Source organism: Eulemur rufifrons, chromosome 1, assembly GCF_041146395.1.
Source record: "Eulemur rufifrons isolate Redbay chromosome 1, OSU_ERuf_1, whole genome shotgun sequence".
Classification (NCBI taxonomy): Eukaryota; Metazoa; Chordata; class Mammalia; order Primates; family Lemuridae; genus Eulemur; species Eulemur rufifrons.
The window spans coordinates 77,532,352-77,555,547 of NC_090983.1; the positions used below are offsets into that span (position 1 = coordinate 77,532,352).

General features: G+C 35.6%; 1 pseudogene; it reads left to right on the top strand.

Annotated features, from left to right (window-relative positions):
• Positions 1–15,763: 15,763 nt before the first annotated feature.
• Positions 15,764–16,490, top strand: LOC138387488 (epsilon-sarcoglycan pseudogene; annotated as a pseudogene).
• The last annotated feature ends 6,706 nt before the right edge of the window (positions 16,491–23,196 follow it).

A 23,196-nucleotide genomic window follows, 5' to 3' on the forward strand; every position in this document is an offset into this window, starting at 1 on the left:
AATGTTCAGGGAAAATGAGAGCTTAGAAGTAGTGAGGACCAAAAAGAGATTGCAGAACTACTTTAAGGTGTTGCAACTGTCATTTAGAAAAGAAATGACATAGTTCATGCAGCTCTTCTTCCTAACGTTGAAGTTTACGATAGACTGTGTATTCCATTGATAACAGTGTGTATGTGCAAAGTGTGTGTATTTCACATCCAATCGCTACATGAGAATAAGGAGTTGTAGACAAATCTCAACCATCTGAAAATATTTTATGATAAAAAAGTACCTTTATTATTTAATTAAAGAAATACTGATGAGTTTGGCCTGAGAATATCTGTTTATTAATGTTAATATAATCTTATGTTTTAGCCATCCCTAAGTTATAAGAAATAATCTTCAAGATAAAGACTTCCAGAAGTCCTGCAAATCCAACACCTGAAAGTCTATTTTCTGAAGATGAGGGACTGCCTAGTAAACATGTACAGCCCCTCTTACCCCAGGTCTTTTCCAAACTTTTAGGATGCCAGCTTTCTAGTGAGAGTCAAGATAAGGCATAACAGCAAAGTTGGAAACTTCAGCACGTAACAAGAAGGTTGAGTACATACCTGGCTCTTTTTATGTCTGTGTGTGTCTTGCAGAATAATGAGGAAATTCTACGGGACTCCTTGAGGACAGCAAGAAAGCTTATTAGTGTTTTCTCTGATCTGGCAGATATCCATCCCCCCTAAACTACGCTTTCCTTGACAACATTGGGGTTTAAGGGAGTTACATCCTTTCCGCAGGAAGGATTATATGTGCAATGTGGCTTGACCACCACATAAAACTAGTCATAATGAAGATAATAGACTGAAAAGTAGGTGGCAGGTTAAAAGAAGAGCCCCAAGGCTGCATTTACAAGCAAAGTCTATGCACCGCACACATCTTCAAAATGTGGCAGAGAGAATTTTCCTGGAACAAGAGAGCAATTGCACAATGGGGCCACATCATAATGTACATTTAAGTTATGTGATCACAACTATACATAACTTGGCCAAAAGGATAAATAAACAGGAAAAGATCTATTTATATAGCAAAGCAATTCTGCCAGCTATTTCTACAGAATGAGCATGAAATAGGGGACATGAAGCCACTATTCCTTCAGCCGGTCCCATTTCTTATGTGCCTCTCACACATTAAATGGCTTCCAGCACTCAGGGTGACTCTAGTGTTTTGAGATAATCATTCTTCTCTACAGTATGACCTTAACTGAGAGCCTAACAATTTTATGTTAAAGCAAAAAACAGCAATCTATTCCAGTATTGGAAGAAAACTATGCTATTTTGAACTTATTAAGGAAATAGAATCCATGGTCTCCAATGTGGCAGCTTCCTATGGAAGGATTCTTAAGGTAATTTTGTCTAATACAATTTTCTTCCTATATCCTGACTTTAGAAACTAATTCCCAGCGATACATAATATGAGTCTCTATACATCTTTTTTTTTTTTTTTTACACAAACATTTAACATTGCCAAGAAAACTGATCCCTGGTACCCGTTAAACAAACCAATTGGCAAAACAAAAAGACTTTAATGAGTATCTACAGTATGCCAAGCTAGATGCTATGGGCAATAAAAGAAAACATACTACATGATATCAATCCTCAAGTAATTAAAATATCATGCATGAATAAAATTGCAGAGACCAGACCAAGATTTTTTGGTATATAACAATTGTGAATCTTTGTATCCCATGAATTAATTCTAGAGAGATTTAAGGGGAAAATGTGATGAGTGTGATATTACATGATCTAAGAAGACATTTTGTAGGTGGTTCTTGAAATGAGTATTTAGAGAAGAGGTATGGATTAGATAGAATGAATGACGTTCAAGATTAAAATGACTGCTGTATGATTAAATGACCAATAAGATCTAAACAGATAGTTTAGAACAATTTTCTAGTACCAAAATAATGATGTAAAAAAGCAGGGTGACATACTCAAATAGAACAAATTGATGGTTCATTATATTTTAGGAACCAAACAGGAAATTTTAAAAATGACATTAGGATGTACTCTGGCTTTCAGAGAAACCATTGGTTTGACACATTGCATAGATCAACAATGGCCCTTGAATTTTTTTATCAGTGACATTGCCTATATCAACAATAGCCTTTGAATCTTTAACCAGTGAATTGGGGACTAGTCCAATCAATACAAAGGGAAGGGATTTTGGGTTGTAATGCAAAGACTTCTATTCAATATGGAAGTCTTAAAGCAGATCATGCATTTGTGTATATTATGAAAATCTCATAAAAAGCCAAAGATTCTAACAGAAGATCCAGAGAAATCACTAATTTCTTTTACATTGGAAAGAGGCTCAAAAATGAATAAAACACATATAAAAACAATAGCATTATAAGGCTGTTTTACATTTTGAAACACTTTTTAACCAACAAAAATTATGATTAAGCCAATGATCTATATAAGAATAAGTATGATCATGGCACAAATGACAACACTTTTTCCACTTCTTTTATAAACACATATTTGTCATTCATATACAAAGAAATGCACTCAGCTTATCATTGTTACAGATGTAGTACAAGATCTATTAACTGTGGACATAAGTAACCTGGAAGACAGCAGGGTTCAGTAATGTATAGTTATCCCCCCAGGAAAAAAACAGGAGAAGAAACTCAGAAAACATCAACTGAAGAAGCTCTGGTTGTTGAGAAATAACAATATCTGGGAAGCAATAGGCCATTGATACTGCAGCATGTAGAAATGGAAGTATCTTTTTTAATCAAAGCTACCACATTACCTAAAAGGTAAAGAGACAGACCTGCAAACAAAAAACCCTATAAACAGCAGCAAATCACAGAAAGTCTACAGAAGCAAACAGTCATGCAAGGATTGATTGCAGGAGCCTACATCTCTCTTTCTGGGATTAATGCCCATAAAGATAGCAACACCATCATCAGTGTCATCTTCCAAACAAAGGACCATAGTATAGAGAGAACAATATTAATTATTGTCAAAATCACTTGTGCACTCAGCAATTTCAATAGGAACAATCAGTTTAAGTGGCAGCGGCAACTTCTCAACATAAAACACACTTGCTGCAATCCAAACTGGATTTAAAGAGAGGTGAGCAACCGCTTTAGTTGTTTAATCTGGTTATATTTGAGCTAAAGTAGTTCACATTTTTAGAATGAACGAATCAAAGGCGTAATTGTTTTTGTCATCTGCACAGCAATTTTACTCCTGAATGCATTGTTTTAGGCAGGAATTAATAAAAATTGCATGCGCTTCAGGTGCTGGGTAGATCACCCTTTTCCACATAGCCCAGCCTGGAGCTGTGAATGCTCCTTTTCTTATTATCAGTTAATAATTCTCTCTCATTGAGGCAAATTAGGAACTTGACTGTGTCAGAGAGTCCAGAACACTGCTAGAGGCAAAAGGGGGCTAAATGGCAGAAATTCCTCTCTGAGCAAGATGCATGAAGCACGACATTGTGTCCACCACAAAAGCGGCTCTGTATTTTTGATCCTTTCTAATTTAATTAGCCCAAGAGGTAGCGCATTAATTTGCCAAGAATTCTTCTGATGCGAAAGCTGCCCTTATTGCAGTGAAGGGAAAAAATAACCTGCGTGCTACAGTGGCATGCCAGTAATGAAAGGGGGTTATTTTTGTGTTACAAATGGCATTGCAGGGTTACAAGAGACCTTTAAACCTTTTTATCTCTGGTTAGGTCATATGTAACACAGTGCAACACAAAGCGCTAATTAACCAATTCTGGTCCAGAAATCTTTTAGAACACTCAAGAGAGTTATCCAGTTAGAACCCAGGTCAAACACATTGCTTTGTTTTGCATTTAAAAACCGAAAACGTCTTCTGGTGTATATATTAAAAAATAGAACCAAAAAAAAAAAAATCATCAATCGACAGTTCCGTTACTCTACAGACTCAGCACACTAGATATTTATTCTGGTCTTTGTTTCCTTTCTGTTTAATGATATTCTTTATGTGGGCAAGCTGGAGTCTTGAAGTCCTTTAGAAGGTCTCTTGGTTCTTTATGCTGTATTTGTTTGGTAAATTGTCTCCATGTTCATCTTCTTCATCAAATACTTGGAGTCAGTTTTGCAAAACTTTGATCAGATCTACCACCGCCACACTTCTTCACGGCCATGTGCTTCTGATATGCACTCGTGTACTCAAATGGGTCATTTACTCATTAAAGAACGAGAAACATGCATCCTACCATGATAAGTCTTCCCCTATACTTTGAACTGTTAATTAAGCCTGTGCAATCATGTCTCCTGTTTTGCAGAACTATTTCTTTTCTAGAAATTACAGGATCCCGTTTAGGGACTTTCAACACCCTTGTCGTTTTCCCTCACCACTTTCCAACCCTGCTGCCTGAACGTGGTTTGTAAAAACGCTCACTCCTAGAAACTCAAGAAAACCCGACTATTATTACATTTTTACATTCAATTCTCCTATCCCTTTAATGAAAACCAGTAGAAGACAATGGCTTTAAAGTAAGGCACTGATATTTCCCTCCCTCCCTGCTTCTGGCTAGAAATCAGTGAATTAAGGAGCGCTGGCATTTAGAGTATTTTCGGCTATGCATTATGGATACCCAGAGGCATCACAAGTAGCCTGTTTATGGCGTGGTGTAAGATTTAGTAGCCAAACTGAGAAGAGGAAATTAGCATTGTCAAGAGGTAGGGCAGGATGGATCCAGACAGGAGGGAGTGGCCAGGGGTGAGAGGGCAGAGAGCAGACGAGAGAGAAGAGCATCTAGAGAAAGAGAGGGTCTTTTTAAAAAAGCAAGAGAGAGGTAAAAAAAAAAAAAAAAAGTGAGAAAAGAAAAGCAGTAATTGGGTGTTAATTGTAAGGAAAGGACAGAGGATGGAGAGAGAATTGGATTAGATGAATCTCTCTAAATGTCCAGCAATATTTTCTCATGAAAAAATAGTATGAAATGCTTTAGTTTCATAAAAGAGAGATTGTCTTATCAAAATGTCTGTATGTTTTTAAAAGTAACAGGCTTCCAGATATTTTTGTCCCAATGTAGAAATGCTTTTCAGATTTATACTATACAATTTTTTTAAAAACTTTAATTTTTGTTTTAAACTAAAAGTTTATATCTTTTATGTTTTTTGTAGATTTTGTTTAAAACTCAGCAGCTTTTACTTAAATAGCCAAGTGACAGTTTTCTTACTCGGATTAAAAGGTTCATATGTAATATTGTTAATATCACCGCATATGAACAAGATAACTCAGCTGAGAATGTTCTTTTATAGATATATGTTAAACTGTTCTGAATTTTTCCAGGTTGTCCAAAAGATTTGAAAGGGTAAAAAGATTTTTTAGTACACAGTAAATACTTCTGAAATAGTGAATTAAAATGAAAAACAGATGACACATTTATTCAGCTTTTGGCTTCTGTAACATCAAACAGCACATTTTCTTCAAATGGTTTCATCAGTAGACCGGTAACCTCTTAAGTTGATTGACTCAAACATGTCACTTATTTGATGATTGGAGGTTTATAAAATAGCCCCTACTTTTTTTCATGTGTCGACGTGTTACATATCTCTTACAATAGATTAAAAGGTAGCATGTAGTTCCATGCTGTCTCTACAGATAATTTTAAGTTCTAAACTAAAATGAAGCTACAAAGTATGAATGAAATATTGATTTCCATTGAAGAGATGTCTTGGAATTTGGATTCAATTATTTTTATTAGGTTTTAAAAATATTGATAAAGGCAATCTAAATACTATCTACAAAAGGAAAAAAAATGAACAATTTTCTTTTACCGGGGTGATATGGAGGCAGGCAAACTTAATCACAGCGATAGATAAAAAGTAAGTGATAGGCATATACAAATTTGAAAGGAAAAAAATGGTGAAAATCATTATTTTGAGCCAATGTTTAACAAATGGTAAGAAACTACTTTCAGTGATGTGATAAAATAGGTGTTTTCTTCCTCTGAATTCCAGATACCTTTATAATCTCAGAGAACCCAGCAGAGCCGAAACAACTTACCTACTTCTGCTTTCAAGTGCAACCCATTGCCCTCAGATCTCAATTTATGCTTCCTAAAATATCATGAAGCCCACAGCAGGGTACTCAGGTCTGAGAATGCATATATTTCTGAAAATGCATATGTCCCTGGAAATCTGTTGATATTTAAATCATAGCACTCTAGGTTGGGGAAAGTTGAAGAGGAACTAACAGAGTAAAATCCTCCCTGGAGAAAAAGGGAGAGGGAAAGACCAAAAGCAAGAAACAGATGTCTCCTCAAACATACTAGAGATGAAAAAAAGGTATTTTATAGTCTATACCTTGACCATTTCGTGTGGGCCTGGGATGAATGCCCTGAGGTGACGGAATAGGCAGGGCCACAGCCCAAGCAGATGACACACTCAAGCTTAGAGACAGGACTCTACAAAGTGTAGGCAGAGAAACTACCCCAGGAATGGGACGTACCAGGGCAAGCAACAGCAGAGAGCTGGTGCACAGGAGGCGTGAGGAGTCCAAGGAAGGAGTGGTCAGCAGAGCTCAGAGGGGTGTGTACAAAGAACCACTCACTTAACAGGCCTGTGGCTTTGCTAGAGAGCCTCAGCCAGCTCACAGCCACTCGCTGGAGGGGGGAACTGACGGAACGAATCCCCTGGCTCTCTGCTACCATTATTGCCAGTCTTTGATGGAGACCAATCAAAAGGCAGAGGATGGCCCTTGGACTCAGCCTCCCCGGCAGAGAGAGGGATGAAAGGGCAGTCAAAAGATAACCAGCACAGGTGGCTTTTCATATTTAATTGGAGAGGAGATGTTTCTTAACATTTTCTCATATGTTAATGATTATCAGAAAAAAAAACAATGCCTTTTTCAGAAAGAACACTTGACAGTACTTTGGGATAAAAGATGCATATGGGTACACACACACATGCTGAATTATTTTCAAAATGGAAATAGAAGTCAAATTATAAAACTAAAAAAATTAAGATACATAAAATTATAATAATAAAATAAAAGAATACATAAAATTGCAAGCTGGCCATTGCAGTGTGGTGTGTGTGTAGTCCCAGCTACCAAGGAGGTTGAGGTGGGAGGAGTTCAGGTCCAGCCTGGACAACACAGTGAGACCCTGTCTCTAAAAAAATTAAAATTAAAAAAATTAAAAAAATAAATATATAAAAATTGTTGATAAACTTTAAAACTCTGCAACCACCCTCACTTTTTCTACTATTGAGAAATATAATCTATCCAATGAAGTAAAATATGAGGAATAGTAAGAGAATGAAGAGAAAAAGAAAAATTCGACCAAGAGAAAATATAGATGACCAAGGAAAAAAAGGAATTGAAAACCAGTTCTTTTCATTTTCCTATTCTCCTCAGCAGTGTAGCCCTGGAAAATCTTTTAATTTCTAAAAACTAGAATCCAAGAATCCACTGAATCTCACTGCTCTTCAGGCCATTTTAGAGACAAATCCTTTTTCTTCTGACAAGCTGGTATTTCCCACCCTACTTTCTAAATAAACTTAGAGGAAGACACATAGAAATATAAAAGTACCATTCCCCAGTCAGTGGGAGATGAGAGGCACTGAAAACCTATTTCCACAACCAGTGAAGCTATTTCAGATCTAGATTTCTATTCTCATCCATTTCCCAGCCTTTACTGCCTCCCATGTCCGTGGGTGTGGCTCCCTCGGAGACATCAGGGATCCTAGGTCGCGGGTCAGCTGGACAGTCTGCGTGTGTGCAGCCTCCAGGGCCAGCTTGTGCTGCACAGTTTCCGTGCTCACTTTCCTGACCCTGTGAAGCAGACCCTACCCGTGCAAAGGACAGTCACTAGCACAACTGAAAACATTAAACTGTCTGTTCTCTGTCCTGTCATGTTGAATACCAGCTTCAGTTCATCTTTCTTCTTTTCTTCCATCCTTTCCTCCTTTCCTCTTTTGAACATGCATTCATTTCATCAACATTGACCGAGCACTAATATGCTAGCCATTGTGCAAAGATGAGGATATAAAATAACAAATCCTGAGCAGCACATGATGCAATGAAAGGGAAAGACACATTATCACATTGTCCTTTCCCACACCCCTGGAACACAACACAACGTAAATGTACCATATGCATAGATACATATGCATATGTGTGTGCATACACACACACACACACACACACACACATACATATAGTCTGATCCTGAAATACCTCCAATCCCTTGGGGAAAGATCCTCCCCCACTTACCACACTGTCTCCTGGCATCTTTCCTATGTCTCCTGATCTTTTATTTCGACGGGTTTTTAAGAATTGAACATATGCAAGGATGCTAAAGCCCACTCAGAATGGTAAAGACATAAGCACGTTCCTGGACGAGGGTTAACAGTGGTAGGAGTCGGGGAAGCAGCTCTAGAAGAGATGGAAGGAAGCAAATAAAGGGATGATATATGGAGATGAAATCGTAAAGACATGGAAGGACTAAGTATCAAGATTCCCTTCAAAGTTATCTTCTGTCCAGCTTTTCTCACACTAAAACCCAACCCTTTAGAAACAATCAGACATTAAGCTTTGGAACTAAATTTTATAAGGACAAATAATACAGAAGAAAACCCTTTCTATGCATAGTCACCTTTTTTAAAAGCACCTGCTTTAGAACAGAACACATAGTTCTCCAGAGCTATTAGAATCACCTGGAGAGCTTTAAAAACTATCAGGTCCACGCTGAAACCAGATCTATTAAACTAAAATCTCTGGGGGTGAGCGCAGGCATCAGTGTGGCTCCAAACTCCCCAGCTGACAGTAATGAGCACCCACGGCCTCATGTAATAAATGTACACTTAGAAATATGATTACTAGTTGCATACCTACCATCAGGTAGTAAAAGGAAACTATTCTAAGCAATTTTTTGTTTTTGAGAATGCCACTGTCAAGAATTTATTATAATAATATATAGCTACATCTTTAAATCCTTTAAAAATAAAGGTAGATATTTAGGTTTTCTATAATACCTATTTTTGAATAAAACACAGAAGATTTTTTAATGCTTAATAATAGAATGAACTTCCTAGAAAGTATAGCAAGGTTTTCATAAGCAGATGGAGCCTGGGTCAGAATAATGAGGCAAAATTTTATTCAAGCGACTCCCTCCCACCCACGTCCTCTTTTTTCTCGTCTATCCCATGTTTGAGGTCTATTAGACAGAATTTAGATAGTCTAGCAATTTGAAATATAAGTAAGTTTGGATAATGTTGACTTAGAGGAACTCTTTCATCCAAATAGTCGATAATTTCCTAAGTATGTTTGTTTTACAGTCCATTTTAGTAAGTAGTGCAAGGCACAGTTCCCTCATACGTTCACACAACGTAGGCAACAATAGCTGCACCGGTGGGCGCGGCATGCAGGACCGCTACTGTCATGAGGAAGGGCCCAGTCTTTAGAGGTAAGCTTCCAAGGTATGCAAACCCAGATTAGCTCTGGCATATAAACGACCAAAAATGTTCTTGTTAACTGGGCAACATGTTTTCTAAAGGTGCAGAATCCACATTGTTTCTATCACTTGTCAGAGTTAAGCATAAATAATGTACAAACAAACAAACTGTGCCAGTATAAAATGTAATATTTGTTTATAAGACACTTCCTGAATCTGACAGTGGCCCTCTGTTAACAATATTTAGGCCATAATTATATTGGCCAAATTTTACCAAAAAAAAAAAATTTCTTAATGGGTAATGTTAAATAGCTTTATAACTTCCCTTGTATGTGGTTTCTTATCTCAGATAAAATCAGGCCAGAGTTAACAATTTTAATAATTATAATGTCACACTAAGCAAGAAGAATAATAAACTAAGAACCTGTTATACAGCAAGCCAGCATTCTCTTAATCCTGGACTCTCTAGACTTGGATATTTTATAAACCAGTAAAACATCTCCAAAAATGTTAGAAAGGAAACCAAAGTTGCCATTAGTTTTTTAACTTTTCCAAGGAAGAACATTAAACACGGGGGATAAAACCAGATCCACTATTATCATTATATCATTATGTCACATAAACACTGAAAGAGTGGGAAGTACAGAATCTGTCAATAAAGGATAATTCTATAAAAAGTATACACTTAATGAAAATTTTATTCTTTTCTTCAATATCTCATTTCACGTCAATCCAGTGAAAATGTCATCACAAATCAGCCTAAGACCATTGACTGGTATTCCTGAACCACTGTTCTGAGGGTGTTCATTTAGATGCCTGCCTACTTTCCAGGTAAACTCTACTTACAATCTCATTCAAACCTGGGAAGAGCTTCCCCTACATCCTACTTACAGGGCAACCAGTGTATTCATGACAAATCTAAACGAAGTACTTCTCCATCCAGTTTAGATCTCAAAGTTCTACCACAGCTTACAATAACACTGGGAAGAGTAGAAGAGTCACTTTCCTCAAAGTTTACCACCTACGTAAAGCCACGGTTCTGTTTGTTTGTTGTTTGTTTTAAATAAAAGCTTAGGCAGCAACAGACAACCCAAAACCTGATCCCTGTGAATCAGAAAAAGAATTTATGCCTGCCAGTCTTGTAAGCTTAGGCTTTCCATATTGTATGTGATTTTATAGATTTAACTAAAGCATAACAAGATTCCCATATCTTACAAGAACACTTAGTACATGATATTCAGGACAACAGGACTAAACGTTGTCTTGTTCACATTCTACAATCACAATATTGTAAGACTCTGGTCATGATGCAATGCTTGAGATAAATTTAGTACTGCATAATAAACATACACTACCAAAACTGGGCAGAGTATCTATACAGCTACCTGACAAATTTCTTTTTCTGTTACCACAATGACATTCAGATTGGTTATTCCAAAGCAACTACTTTATTTCAAAAGTCTGCAAAACAGTCATCTCATTCAATTTCAACATCAAGAATGTCCTACAAATGAGCATGCTCTAGATTTGAGTTATAGATTTTAAGTTAATTGTAAATTACCCAAGCTAATTATAAATCAACTTTTCATTTATTTTAGTTTTTTTCATTTATCTCAGTTTTTTTAACAGTATTTTGACCTCCAGTAAAGAACAAAAATAGCTTTATTGGTTCTGTTAACAAATATTTCTTTCTTAATTGATCAGTTTTTGCTCTTTTTTAATAATCTCAAACCCACAAATGTGTTTCAGGGAATGATAGTGCAAATACACAAGTGAAGTTCCCCCCCTTTTCCAGTGCACTATACATCCATGGTGATCTTCGACTTTAACTTCTTTGAAATCACTAAGAAAGAATAAAGGAACCCAGAATGGTTCATACTGAAAGGAAACCTTGTAGGTTACTTTTCCTTCCTCCAATGTTAAAAACACAACTCAAAATGGTAATAAAACAAGAACATAGGAAAAAAAGAAAGCTCTAAAAGAGACTCTGTACAGGCAACAGGAAAAACTATGCAAGCAAAGAATGTCGGAGAAATGATTATTTGAATTTAATGTTAACTGAAACACAAAAAATATAAATAAAAATTCAATTAGTCAACTTAAAATTTTCACTCAAAATCCAAATCTAAGGCTTTGTATTAATACACTTTATCTGGTAAAAGAGTAGCTCATATTTACAAATTTGAGAAAGCAAGGACCTTATCTTAGTCTATTTATGCTGCTAAAAAAGATACCTGAGGCTGGATAATTTATTAAAAAACAGAAATTTATTTCTCATGGTTCTGGAGGCTGGGAAGTGCAAGATCAAGACATCAGCCAGTTCGGTGTCTGGTCAGGGTCTGGTCTCTGCTTCCAGGATGGTGCCTTGTTGCATGTCCTCTGGAGCGGACCCAACACTGTGCCGTCACATGCTGGATAGTTGAAGGGGCAGCAAGGACCCAGCTAGTTTCCTCATGCGGGAAAGGCACTTATAAAAGGCACTAAGCTCTCATGACCTAATCATCTCTAAAGGCCTCACCTCTTAATACTATTGCACTGGGGATCTCAGTTTCAATATAAATTTTGAAGAGGACACAAACATTCCAACCGTAGCAGGCCCTTTTTACTGTTCATGTTAAACAGGAAGCAAACCAATGAGCACCAATTTCCCTCAATCAAACAGATCCTAAAAAGGGGCACCTTAACAAAAATACTTATTTTTAGCCTCCCCTCTACCCTTTTTCTTCTATCTCAGTTGTTATTTCCAATATCCCTTACTTTCTTCTGTGATTGGTTGAAACACGATTTTAACATGCTAGCCTACAAAGAATTATTGAATGCTGATTCACACAGTATTCTTAAGCAACTTATTTTCAATATTGAAATTCAGATTTAATTTTGAGAAAGTTAATTTAATATAATCACAATGTATCAGAGAAAACATATATAGCCAGCTTAAAGAAGAAATGGTTCCAAGTTTTACAAGATTCCAATGTACTTAAAATGACTGTATTAACAGAGATAAGGAAAAAACGTGTGTATTAAAAAGTGAGTTGGTCAGCCATTAAAAGATTTTTTTAAAAAGAGTCACAGAGGCACATATTGGTAGAGCTATGCAGCTCTACATAAGAGAGGTAAATACTTAGCCAAAAACTTTGAACTGTCTGTTTCTATTGTGTAGGTGGATACATCAACCTAAATTCATTTGCCATTTGATTCATTGTATTCCTTTCTTATTCTAGGCTCACCAAGCACACGTCTGTTAATAAATTAAATGCCCAATGTGATCGAATGTGTTTATCACACTATGAGTTGTATTTTTCACTCTAAATTAATAAGATCGTATTCTGACTCCCCTGCATCCATCATCCTGAACAATGGATTCACTTTTGGTGTGCAACTGACATCAAGAGTGGGAAGATGAAGACAAGACTAGACTGTGTTTAATGCACCCCGGACTTACTCATTGTTGAGACATCTTGGGAAGAGACATTATTAATCATGAGCATTATTTTCCTTATTTTGAAATTTTTACTGATGCAAAGTTTTAACACCATTTTACAAAGATAAGGGAATTTCACTATAAAGTAAAGCTCAACACTCCTTCTGCCAAAGCACCTGGAAAGATAAGTTTTGTTTTGTTTTTCTTAGATTAGTATTACATTTTAATATATAGAGCATGGTGCCTAGAACAGAATTGGTCCTTAATAAATTGTCACTTTCCTGCAAAGAATATTGCTAGCTTTTAACAATAAAAAAATGATATCTCATTTCACCAGCCTCAGCATATGTCTGTAAGAAAATGAGCCTTTCAAACTGTATCAAACGAGTATATCCAGGCAGTTCTATTCTTAACTTAGAACATTGGTTCCTAAATGTAAAAAAAAAAAAAAAAGAAGAAGAAGAAGAAGGAAAGAAAAGAAAAGAAACAAAATTCCAACAATGTAGGCCAGGAACATTTAAGTGGAAAACCCTATTCTAAGTATGGGGGCTCAGGTATGGAAAATATATCTAGAGTGGCATTTGTTATCAGGAGATAAGAACCACTCATAGAGGACAAATGTTTTCACTAACAAAGAGACATTTCCAGAAATGTGTCCTTCTTTATACCCAAAGTGAGAGAGGACTTTAAAACTTCTCTCCTTAAAGCATTCATGGACATTACAGGCAACCGGAATTTTGCAGAAAGCACAAGCCAGAGTTTACCACTAACATTTTTAGCAACATGTAAGCTTTTACACTTACGAACAAGAGCATAATGTCCAGCACGATAGACGTAGAACAGAAATCCTTGTGTTTGAAAGACTCACTTTGGAACCACTGAATCCCAATGATGGAGAGCTCTCTGCATTGACTGTTGCAGGCTCTGATTCAGGGTGTCACTAGGTCAAAGCTGATGGACGTAGATGAGACAAGACTTGGAAACAAATAGGTCATAACACAAAGATGACAAAGAAGAGAACCTAATCTAGAACTATATTCTGCTCTGTTCACTGCTAAGTATTTCATTAGTACTCTAGACAGGAAGAATCAGCGGTTACCATAAGGTATTCACTAGCTTTGCCTGTATAGAAATTAGTTAAATATACCTGAATAAGTATATAATATAAATATTCTTACCTGTCAGTTCATTGGACATAATTTAATCTGTAATTTAAAATGAGTATTCTTCCAGTGAAAAGCAAACAAGTAAACACAGAGATAAAGGTACAATGTTGATGAGTGTGATGCAACAAAAGAACAGAGTGTTATAAGAGAACAATGGGGACAAAGGGGAACATACTTTAGATTGAGTGATCAAGAAAAGCCTGCGAAATGGGTTCAGCTAAGCTCTCTAGGAGCTCAGAAAAAGAGTGGGAGAAAAAAGATTTGTAGGCAGGAGAGATGTAAGAAGACTCCAAAGCAAGACTCAGGAACTGAGTCAAAGCACTTTAGCATTTTGGTGCCCTTCCCTGGGTCACTTAAACTTTCAGGTTCTATTTCTTCACTTGGATCTCTTTAGTCTTTTTCTAAGAAGTGGAATCCTTTCTTCAGATACCATCTGAGTTGGAAGGTCAATATGTAAAACCCACTAACGTTGAGCTCTGTTGGGAGGCCTGGAGTTCTAAGGATCCTCAGAGAGCATCTTAGGACCCCAACACACACAGTCTCTTCCTTTCCAACACTCCACAACCATGTGGCTGCTAATGCTCACTTCTCAGGAGCAAAGTGACCATGCGTCCAAAGATCCAGACAGTGATTCTTCCCTTTGACAGGGAATTGAAAGGGACATACCCACTGTTCATCGATGTCAAGTAAAGAAAAGTAAAAAAGCAAACAGGTGGGGGGATGGAGACCCCACCAAAAAGATGAGAATTACCAAGGATATATTTAACTGATAATGAAAATGCTAATGGAGCTAAATATCATTTCATTTCATTCATTAGCTATACAGATAGTTTTTGTACAAGTTTGTGCTATTTTTTTATACTATGTACTTGCTTATTTTGACTTCTATGATTGGTGAAATCCATTTTAATCAAAAGGCTTTTACTACTCGACAGGAATAATGGGGGAGGGGAGAAGAACAGAAATTTTTAAAGAGACATGCAAACAGCATGCAGGGTACTGAGCCTTCCAAGTCCTGAGGCTACTGGCTTTCAGGAATTCTCATTTTCTTCAAATGTTGGTTTAGACCTGCATTGAATTAGGCTATAATATTCCATTATATGATAAAGCATCATTTAACAGGAAGTTATACTCTTTTATGTTGTGTTTGCATTTCATTTCCATGCTACTTTTTAGAAAAAAAAAAGTGATAAGTAGAAGCAGAATAGGTATTTGTAATTACTCATGAGTCATTTGCTCTCACAATTTAATAGCCATAGATCTTTAATATTTATAGCACACGTTGAAAGGATTTAACATATGTAGTGATCTTCACTGAGTAACTCTATACTCTTCTTGAATACAAAGATGTAAATTTTGTCACCATTTATGCAACCTGCTAAAAATCTTGCTATTAATTCATGTGAATGAGTTTTTCCTCTAAAATTTTAATTAAAAAACAAATGCTTTGCACACTTCAATCTGCAATGTCCTACACATGCAGTTTTTTAACGCTGACTGATTCGTTGGATAACAGGGGATTTCTTTGTGAGATGCTTTCTCATACCTAAAAATTCCCACAATGCAGTTATTTTTGTATGAAAGCCCATTCAAAAACTAAATAACCATCACACCACAAGGTTCTCAGTGCCAGTAATGTTCTCTTTGCATTCCTATGTATGACAAAATGTACTCTAATATGAAAAGGGAGAATTGGCCAGGCTGGGAGGAAAGAAGAAAGGGAAGGGAGGGGAGATCAAGGGCTGGCAGCCTAGCCAGGACAAGAATGTAGTTGCTCCAGTAGTGGGAGCTAAGAAACCCCTGTGCTTGGACAGGAAGGTTCCCTCTGATCAGAATGTATACCCATCTGCAGGTGTCCTCTTTATGTTTTGGAAACAGAGTATTTAAAGGGGAAATTTCTACCTTACCCCAAACCTGGAGAGATTAGTAATGATCCCATAGCATTTAACACAAATTGAATGTATTATCCAGAAAGACCTGGATGGCTTTGATATAGACCAAGCACAACATATAGTGATGGAATCCAAGATGGGTCTCCAACAGCTGAAAAGGTGGGGAAACCAGCTATCACTGAGATAACTGCCTGCAATAGGTACACCTGTGAGACTGCAAGGCATAAATTGATGATTACTATAATGTCAACAGAAGACTTCCTCCTGCCATAACATACAGAATTCTTCATTAAAAATATAAATGTGGAAGAAATATTGGCCAGTGATGTTCTTAGAGACGTTGTTGGGGCAGTGAAAACTGTGTGGCCACCAGAGAGCCCGAACACCATAAACATCACACTGGCCCTGGTTCTGTTTCCCAATGGCCTGAAGGAGGGCGTCTGTGTCATAGTTGGTGCTGATGTCCCATTTTCCTCTTGTTTATGAAATGTTCAAAATCCACAGAATCAATTGAAATGTAGTCAAGACATGGAGCCTGCAATAACATGTGATAAAAATGTCACACTCTACCAAGGCGCTTTGAGACATTCCCGAGCATAGAGAGACAGCATGGCCCCTTTCAACGCTCTTTCTGTGTTTCACCCTGTGACGGGGGAAATCATACCTTCTCTACAGGCAGACAACTATGATAGCACTAACATGACACTGATGCAAATGTAGCAGAATTCGACACATCAGACACCAGATCTTCAACAGCAGACTACAAGTAAATGGTATCCCTGAAGAAAGAAAACTGACCCAAGCAATGAATTTTAAATCAGATAATACAGCAGTTATATCTTGCTTCCTTTTGCTTCCAATAATGCGTGAGCTTTTTTGGCATATGGTGTGTATGTTGACAGTATTAAGTATGTACCAAATAATACAACATAGCTTTCACTTTACTAATGTATTTTTTCCCTAAATCATTTTTGACAAGTTGTAAACCATTGATGACTTTATATTTGTTACAATAAAAAGTGATCTTTAAAAACACATTATTAATGGAAAAAGGGGCAATAAAAATCTATTGAGGTGAATAGGTAATTCTAGCTCACACAATTATAATTTGAGAGAAAACCATGTCAAAGTAGTAAAGTCAACATTAACAAAGAGCCAGTAGCATCAGAAAATGTATTACCATGTACAACTTTGGATTTCTACAGGAGTTGTTATTCAATGCAGAATACTTTGACCATCAATTATAATGATAACAAATAATTCCTTTTCAACATCTAAATCTAAATTATGCCAAAGCTTTCTAGAATAATACAACTACTTCAGCATGTCATCATATATTTTGAAATTGCATATTCCAATGTCATTTTTAAGAATCTATTAAAGGTACTTCTCTCATTGGCTAATTTTTTTTCTCCAGAACAATAGCAAAAATAGTAAGAGTAATACAATATAATAATATTACTGTGTTCTTCAGAATCTTAAAAAAAAAAGCACACTCTTTGTTCTTTGAACCGTCTTTACAAGCAACTTTTCAGCTATGTCATTTTTACTATTATAAATCATTATAATGCTATACATTCTTTCACCAGTTTTCTTAATACCACTAAGAATTCATCAATAATTGTGGGCTATTAGAAAGCAAAAATAAAGATTTTTCTAGACCCATTTTCAAAAACAGAAGCATGCATTTTCCTAAAGGGATGAAAGAGAAATGTTTGATTAACTGACACTCAGAAATCATTCTTGAGCAATCTGTTAGAATTTCTTTCTCTTTACAATGTTTTCTGTTCTATGCTATCAAGAACTATGAATCATAATTTCTGGCAGCTAAAACCAAAGGGGGTGAGAGTCTCTATTAGCATCCTAAAAATATGCATGTCCTAATGCTCTCTTAAAATATGTCTGCTCAGAGATGTTTCAGATTTTCTCAGCCAAGCAAAATGACATTAACTAAGACCCTGGCATGAAGATTTGCTTATTTTAGTTTGCTTAACAATGTAACCATAGCACAAAAATATTGCTACTCAATGGCAGATAAACTATTTTCTCACATTCTGACCTATTGTTTGTTAACATCATATCATAACATATCAAATCACTTATGATCACTAATTACTTTGATCATTCACTTAGGAAAACAATAAACTAAAACTATATTAGAATTAGTTCTTTTTAGGATAAAAGAGCATTCCCTCATTCCGTTTGAAAGGAGTCTGGTTAGAATCATTCAGCTCAAACTAGGCATAATTGAGAACAATTGACAATTTAAATCAAGATAGCATAATGTATCTACATCAATAGCTGATAAATTTCTGGAAAAAAGTCAAAAGTGATACTAATATGATTCTTGTGTTCAGCATTCCACAAGGAAATTTGACTGTATTTGCTGCTTCTCTCTGAAAGTTTACTAAAGGATTCCAGGAAGAACTTCCTAAAAGAACAGTATCTGGCAGCCTATTCAGCTGACTTGTAGTAAAGGATGAATAGGATGCAGAGAAGGTCAGATATAAGTCAAAAGAGGATGTCTTGTTATTCTGATGTTACACCTTTGAGGCAAAGGCCTAATACCTTTACAGAAGATAAAATGCAACAAAATGAATACTTTTCTCTGCTTGAGACAGCAAAAGGACAAGGGTCATGTAATTGTGTATCTTGTTGCATTGTTTCGGCTATTTTCTCTTTTTCAATAGAAAACAACAAATTAATCAAAGAAACACTACCAACTGCTTTATTTCATGTGCTAACTAGTATATTAATGTACCTTCAAAAATATAGTATGCTTTAAGCAAGGTAAATCGAAAATGTTTGATGAATTCACTGGAAAAATCTAAAGAAATATTTTTAGTAGTAAAAGTATACCAAAAAAATAGCAAAGTACATAAATAATTCTGGAAACAGCTCTAAGAGTGACATAAGAGAAGATGGAGAATTAGAAAGTGAAAGAGATTTTGAACAGGGTCTGCAGAATAGACTCCAGTTAACAGATGAGGAAGCAACAACAAAATAGTGACTGAAGACAAAAGCCTGACTTTTTTATGCTGGGATCATGCCTAGAAACCAAATATTTATTTATTCCATTAGACCAGCATTATCTAAGGATGTTTCTTGAAACATAAATTCAATTGTGCCATTATAATATATTCCAATTAAATATATATTGTATATTTATATATTTTGCCAAAAAGAAGAATTTTGCAATCAAAACGTTGGGATACACTGGGTTAAGCAATGTTTAATAGATTGCTTTATTGCAGAACTTTTCAGAGTCTTTAACTTGTTAGTGAATTTTATTACTCTCTGAAAGAAACACGTGCCATGTTTCTTAAATGTATTCAACAATGGAAATTATATATAGATAGAGTTGGAGATAAAGAGATAGATAGGTAAATAGTAGATAGATATGGACAGAGAGCGACTATGGGAACTGATATCCCATAGAACCCAGACTGACACTTCACAAGAATTTTTCTTTTCCTTCATATAAAATGCCAACATCCTACCAAGGAGGAAAAATAACTCTTTTTTACTTCAACTCATTCATTTAAATTTTTTCTCATCATTTCTGTTTGAAGACTTCCTATATATTATGCTTATTCTATTATAGTATCTTGTATTTAACTTCTTCATAAATGAAAACATATAAAGTGCTAAACATACTAAGCTGTGTTAGACTTTAGTTATGACAGTAGTTCCAAGTATAGTGATTTCATTCTAATCTCTATTAGTGACATACATAGCTACCCTTTTTGCTAGGAACTTCAAAACTAGAACCAAAGGAACTTTATTCAAGATGGTAGGCAGAGCATGTGAGTTAATTACTGATTTACTTCAGACCTCATTTAAAAAATAATAATAATATAAATGTTTAATCTATTCTAAAACATTATCAGTTATAAGACATATTCTGATTTAAGAGATGTCAAAAAGTGAGGAAAATGTGCATCTAAATATGGATGAAATGCAGTATATATACCTGCAACTACAAATAGAATAGGGGACAAGTCATATGGACAAGAGCCACATCCTAGAATACACACAAAAGGGACTACAGTGTAGAAAGAAATCAGTCTTCGAGGCAGAATCCCAACAAGTCTGTACTCAGAAACTGAAGATTAGATGGAGGGTAAGCAGGAGAGGATAGTGGGAAGATAGAGGACACAGAAGAATGACTCTCCTCTTCAAACTGCATGCACAACTTCCAGCAGCAGGCATTTTCATCCCCCGGGGCAAAAAGACAAACAGAGAAAAACAGTTCGCAAAAGAGAGTGAATGATCTCTTTGAGGAGAATGAAAGCAATTCTACCAGGTTTGTTAGAACCTTAACTAATAACCTAAGAGACCCTTGATTTATATTTTTTAAAAAAGATAATATAAAAAGGAAATAAGTAGGGAATGAGACAGGGCTCTTTAAAATAATTTTTAAAAACTTGTCAAAATAAAAATGTTCATAGAAGTTTTAGCAGAAAAATAAAGGAATTTAAACCAAAAATAATTTCTTCTCATATTTAATCTAAGGGAGGAAAACTTTTATATATAAAGAACTGATCCAGGAATTCCAACATCTAATTAACATAGGTCAAAAGAAAATAGAAGGGAGGGAAGGAAATTATTAAAGAAATAATAGAAAATAACATCTCAGAACTGTTAAGTAACAAGTTTTCAGACTGAAAGGGCCAAGCCAGCATAATGAATGAAAAATAATCCCACCTAGACTCACTGGGATTAAAAATTAGAACACTAAGAATAAAGATTAGATCCTAGTTGGGAACAGTGTCCTGAGCCTCTAGTCCCAGCTACTCCAGAGGCTGAGGCAGGAGGATCACGTGCACCCAGGAGTTTAGGACAATCTGGGCAATATGCAAGACCCTCATTTCAAAAATAGTGTCCTAAATGTGTCCACAGAGTTACTTAAAAAGAAATAAGGATATGATTTTTTTCATAGTCAACACAAGTTGCTAAAAGGCAATGGAAGATTATTTTTCATCTAATTTTTTATATCCATTCAAAATAGCTCAGTTTATTTTAGGACAGAATAAAAACATTTTCTAAACATTTAAACATTCAGAAAATTTATAGGCCATTTTTAGGGTGTACATATAGCAAAATCAAAGAAAAAACAAGCTGAAAGATGCAGGAAAGAGTGAATTTAATTGGGATGAGTTTTGACAGGTACTTCCAGGTCAAACTGCATCAGGAAAGTCAAAGGCTCAATAAAGTAGATTCTCAGAGGGGAGCCAGAGTGAGAGGACGGGGCAGGTCATCAGTGCTATCACTGATGCTGGGGGAAACCTAGAGATTTAAGAAAGTTACTTGGTGGAGGGTATAAAAGAGAAAATCCTTTTAGATTATCCCTGTAAACACTCTTCTTTGAGTAGTAAAGAGGTAGCTATGCTGGACTGTAAATGTAAAAGAGTAAAAGTGATCCTAACACACATTATGTGGTTCTACATTGGATAATTAAGCCACATAATAATCTAAAATATGTTCATTGTTTTTCAAGTTTTAGAATCAACATAATTACAAATTATAGAGGACAACTATGGTTATGGAATAGAAAACAAATGTTATAAACTACAAAAATAAAATGAAGGTAGCATCTATGATGTTCAATTGGAATTATAGGTATCAGTACTATAAGTCACAGTTTTAAATATATATATATAAAATGTATGTATATATTTATAACTACATACTATATAATATAAATTTAGTTATATTTTTATATAGAGATATAATGATAAATATAAGTATATGCACATATATATCTATAGGGAGATAGATAAGATAGATGATTGATAGATAGATTTCTTGGTTACAATGTCTGAGAGGACCTAGTAACAATAACATATTGGCAACAATGAGCAGTCTTAGCACCCTGAACTTGATTTCCAAATGTCATTCTCCAGGATACAAGGTTAATTCCATGCTGCATCAGAAATAGTGTAAGATAAACCTGAAAAATTTTTCTCTGGTAGAAAGTAGGAAGTTCTTGAAGAATGATGAGAAAATATCAAAAGGACACAGCTCAAGGGGCTCCCATTGTGCAAATTTTAGCATCAAAATAATGACAATAGGGGATTATAGCTCATGAAACAAATTAAGAATCCATAAGTCTACACTAACATAAATAAATAATTTTTAAATGAAGGTACAACTGACATAGAATAGGAGTTAGAAGAAGTAAAGAGGAAGGAAAGGAAAAGGGTAGAGTCCTATGTCTTACAAAATAAAGGCAAGAAATACTGTCTATTAATGATGCAAAAAGATATCAAGGTTTAATATACTCTCTGAAAGTCCAGAAATGAGCAGAAGTAGAATTGCAAATATAATTGTATTAGGAGGGAGCAGAGAAGAACAACAAATAAATGCTCTAAATCCTAGTGTATTTCATCAGAAAGTTAATAGGGAAGAAATAGCAAGATAACCGTATTATTTAGAATATGTAAATACCTTCCCTAACATTCAAAAGGTGGAATAATGCAAAGATGGTGTCTCTGTCTTTGAGAGCAAAGAGTGATAGATTTGGCGACTACTGCATTTTATTATAAGACTGACTACACAATTTAAATTTTGAGCTTCTATATTGATTTTGCTGATAAAAGCTTTAAAAAACTGAAGGATATATACACACAACCAAATTCCTGTTTCCTTCAGAAGGTCACTACTTTTTATCATCTTTAAAAGATCTTAGCCTTTTTGTTTTTCAGTCTTACTAATAGTTGAGATGTATCTTAAATTTACTATGTTCTTTAAAAAGTTATACTGCTTCACACTGCCTTGTCTCAACTAAGCTTCAAGTATTGCTACCTGGCTTTCATGCACTGGAATTTGATAAATTATTATTTTTTCAATAATTCAGCCAAATTCCCTTTTAATCTTTACCATTCCAGTTAATATTGTGTAAATAGTTTCATTTTCTTTGAATAGTCAGCTACCATCTCCTTCGTAAATTCAGCAACTTGATGAAAAGAAATCAGTCTATATTGTTCCTGCTGGAGGCTCCAGGAAAAAATCCATTTTCTTGCCTTTTCTAGCCTCAAGAGGCTGCCTGCATTCCTTGACCCATGGACCATCCCTCCATCTTCAAAGCACATCACTCCTGTTCCTGCTTCCACAGCCTCATCTCCTCTGCCCTCCTGCCTCCTTCTTACAAGAATCCTTGTGATTACATTGGATCCACCTAGATACTCCAAAATAATCTCCCTATCTCAAGATCCTTAACTTAGCCATCTGCCTTTGCCATGTAATGTAACATACTCATGAAGGTTCCAGTAATTAGGATGTGGATATCTGGGGAGGGGGGCAT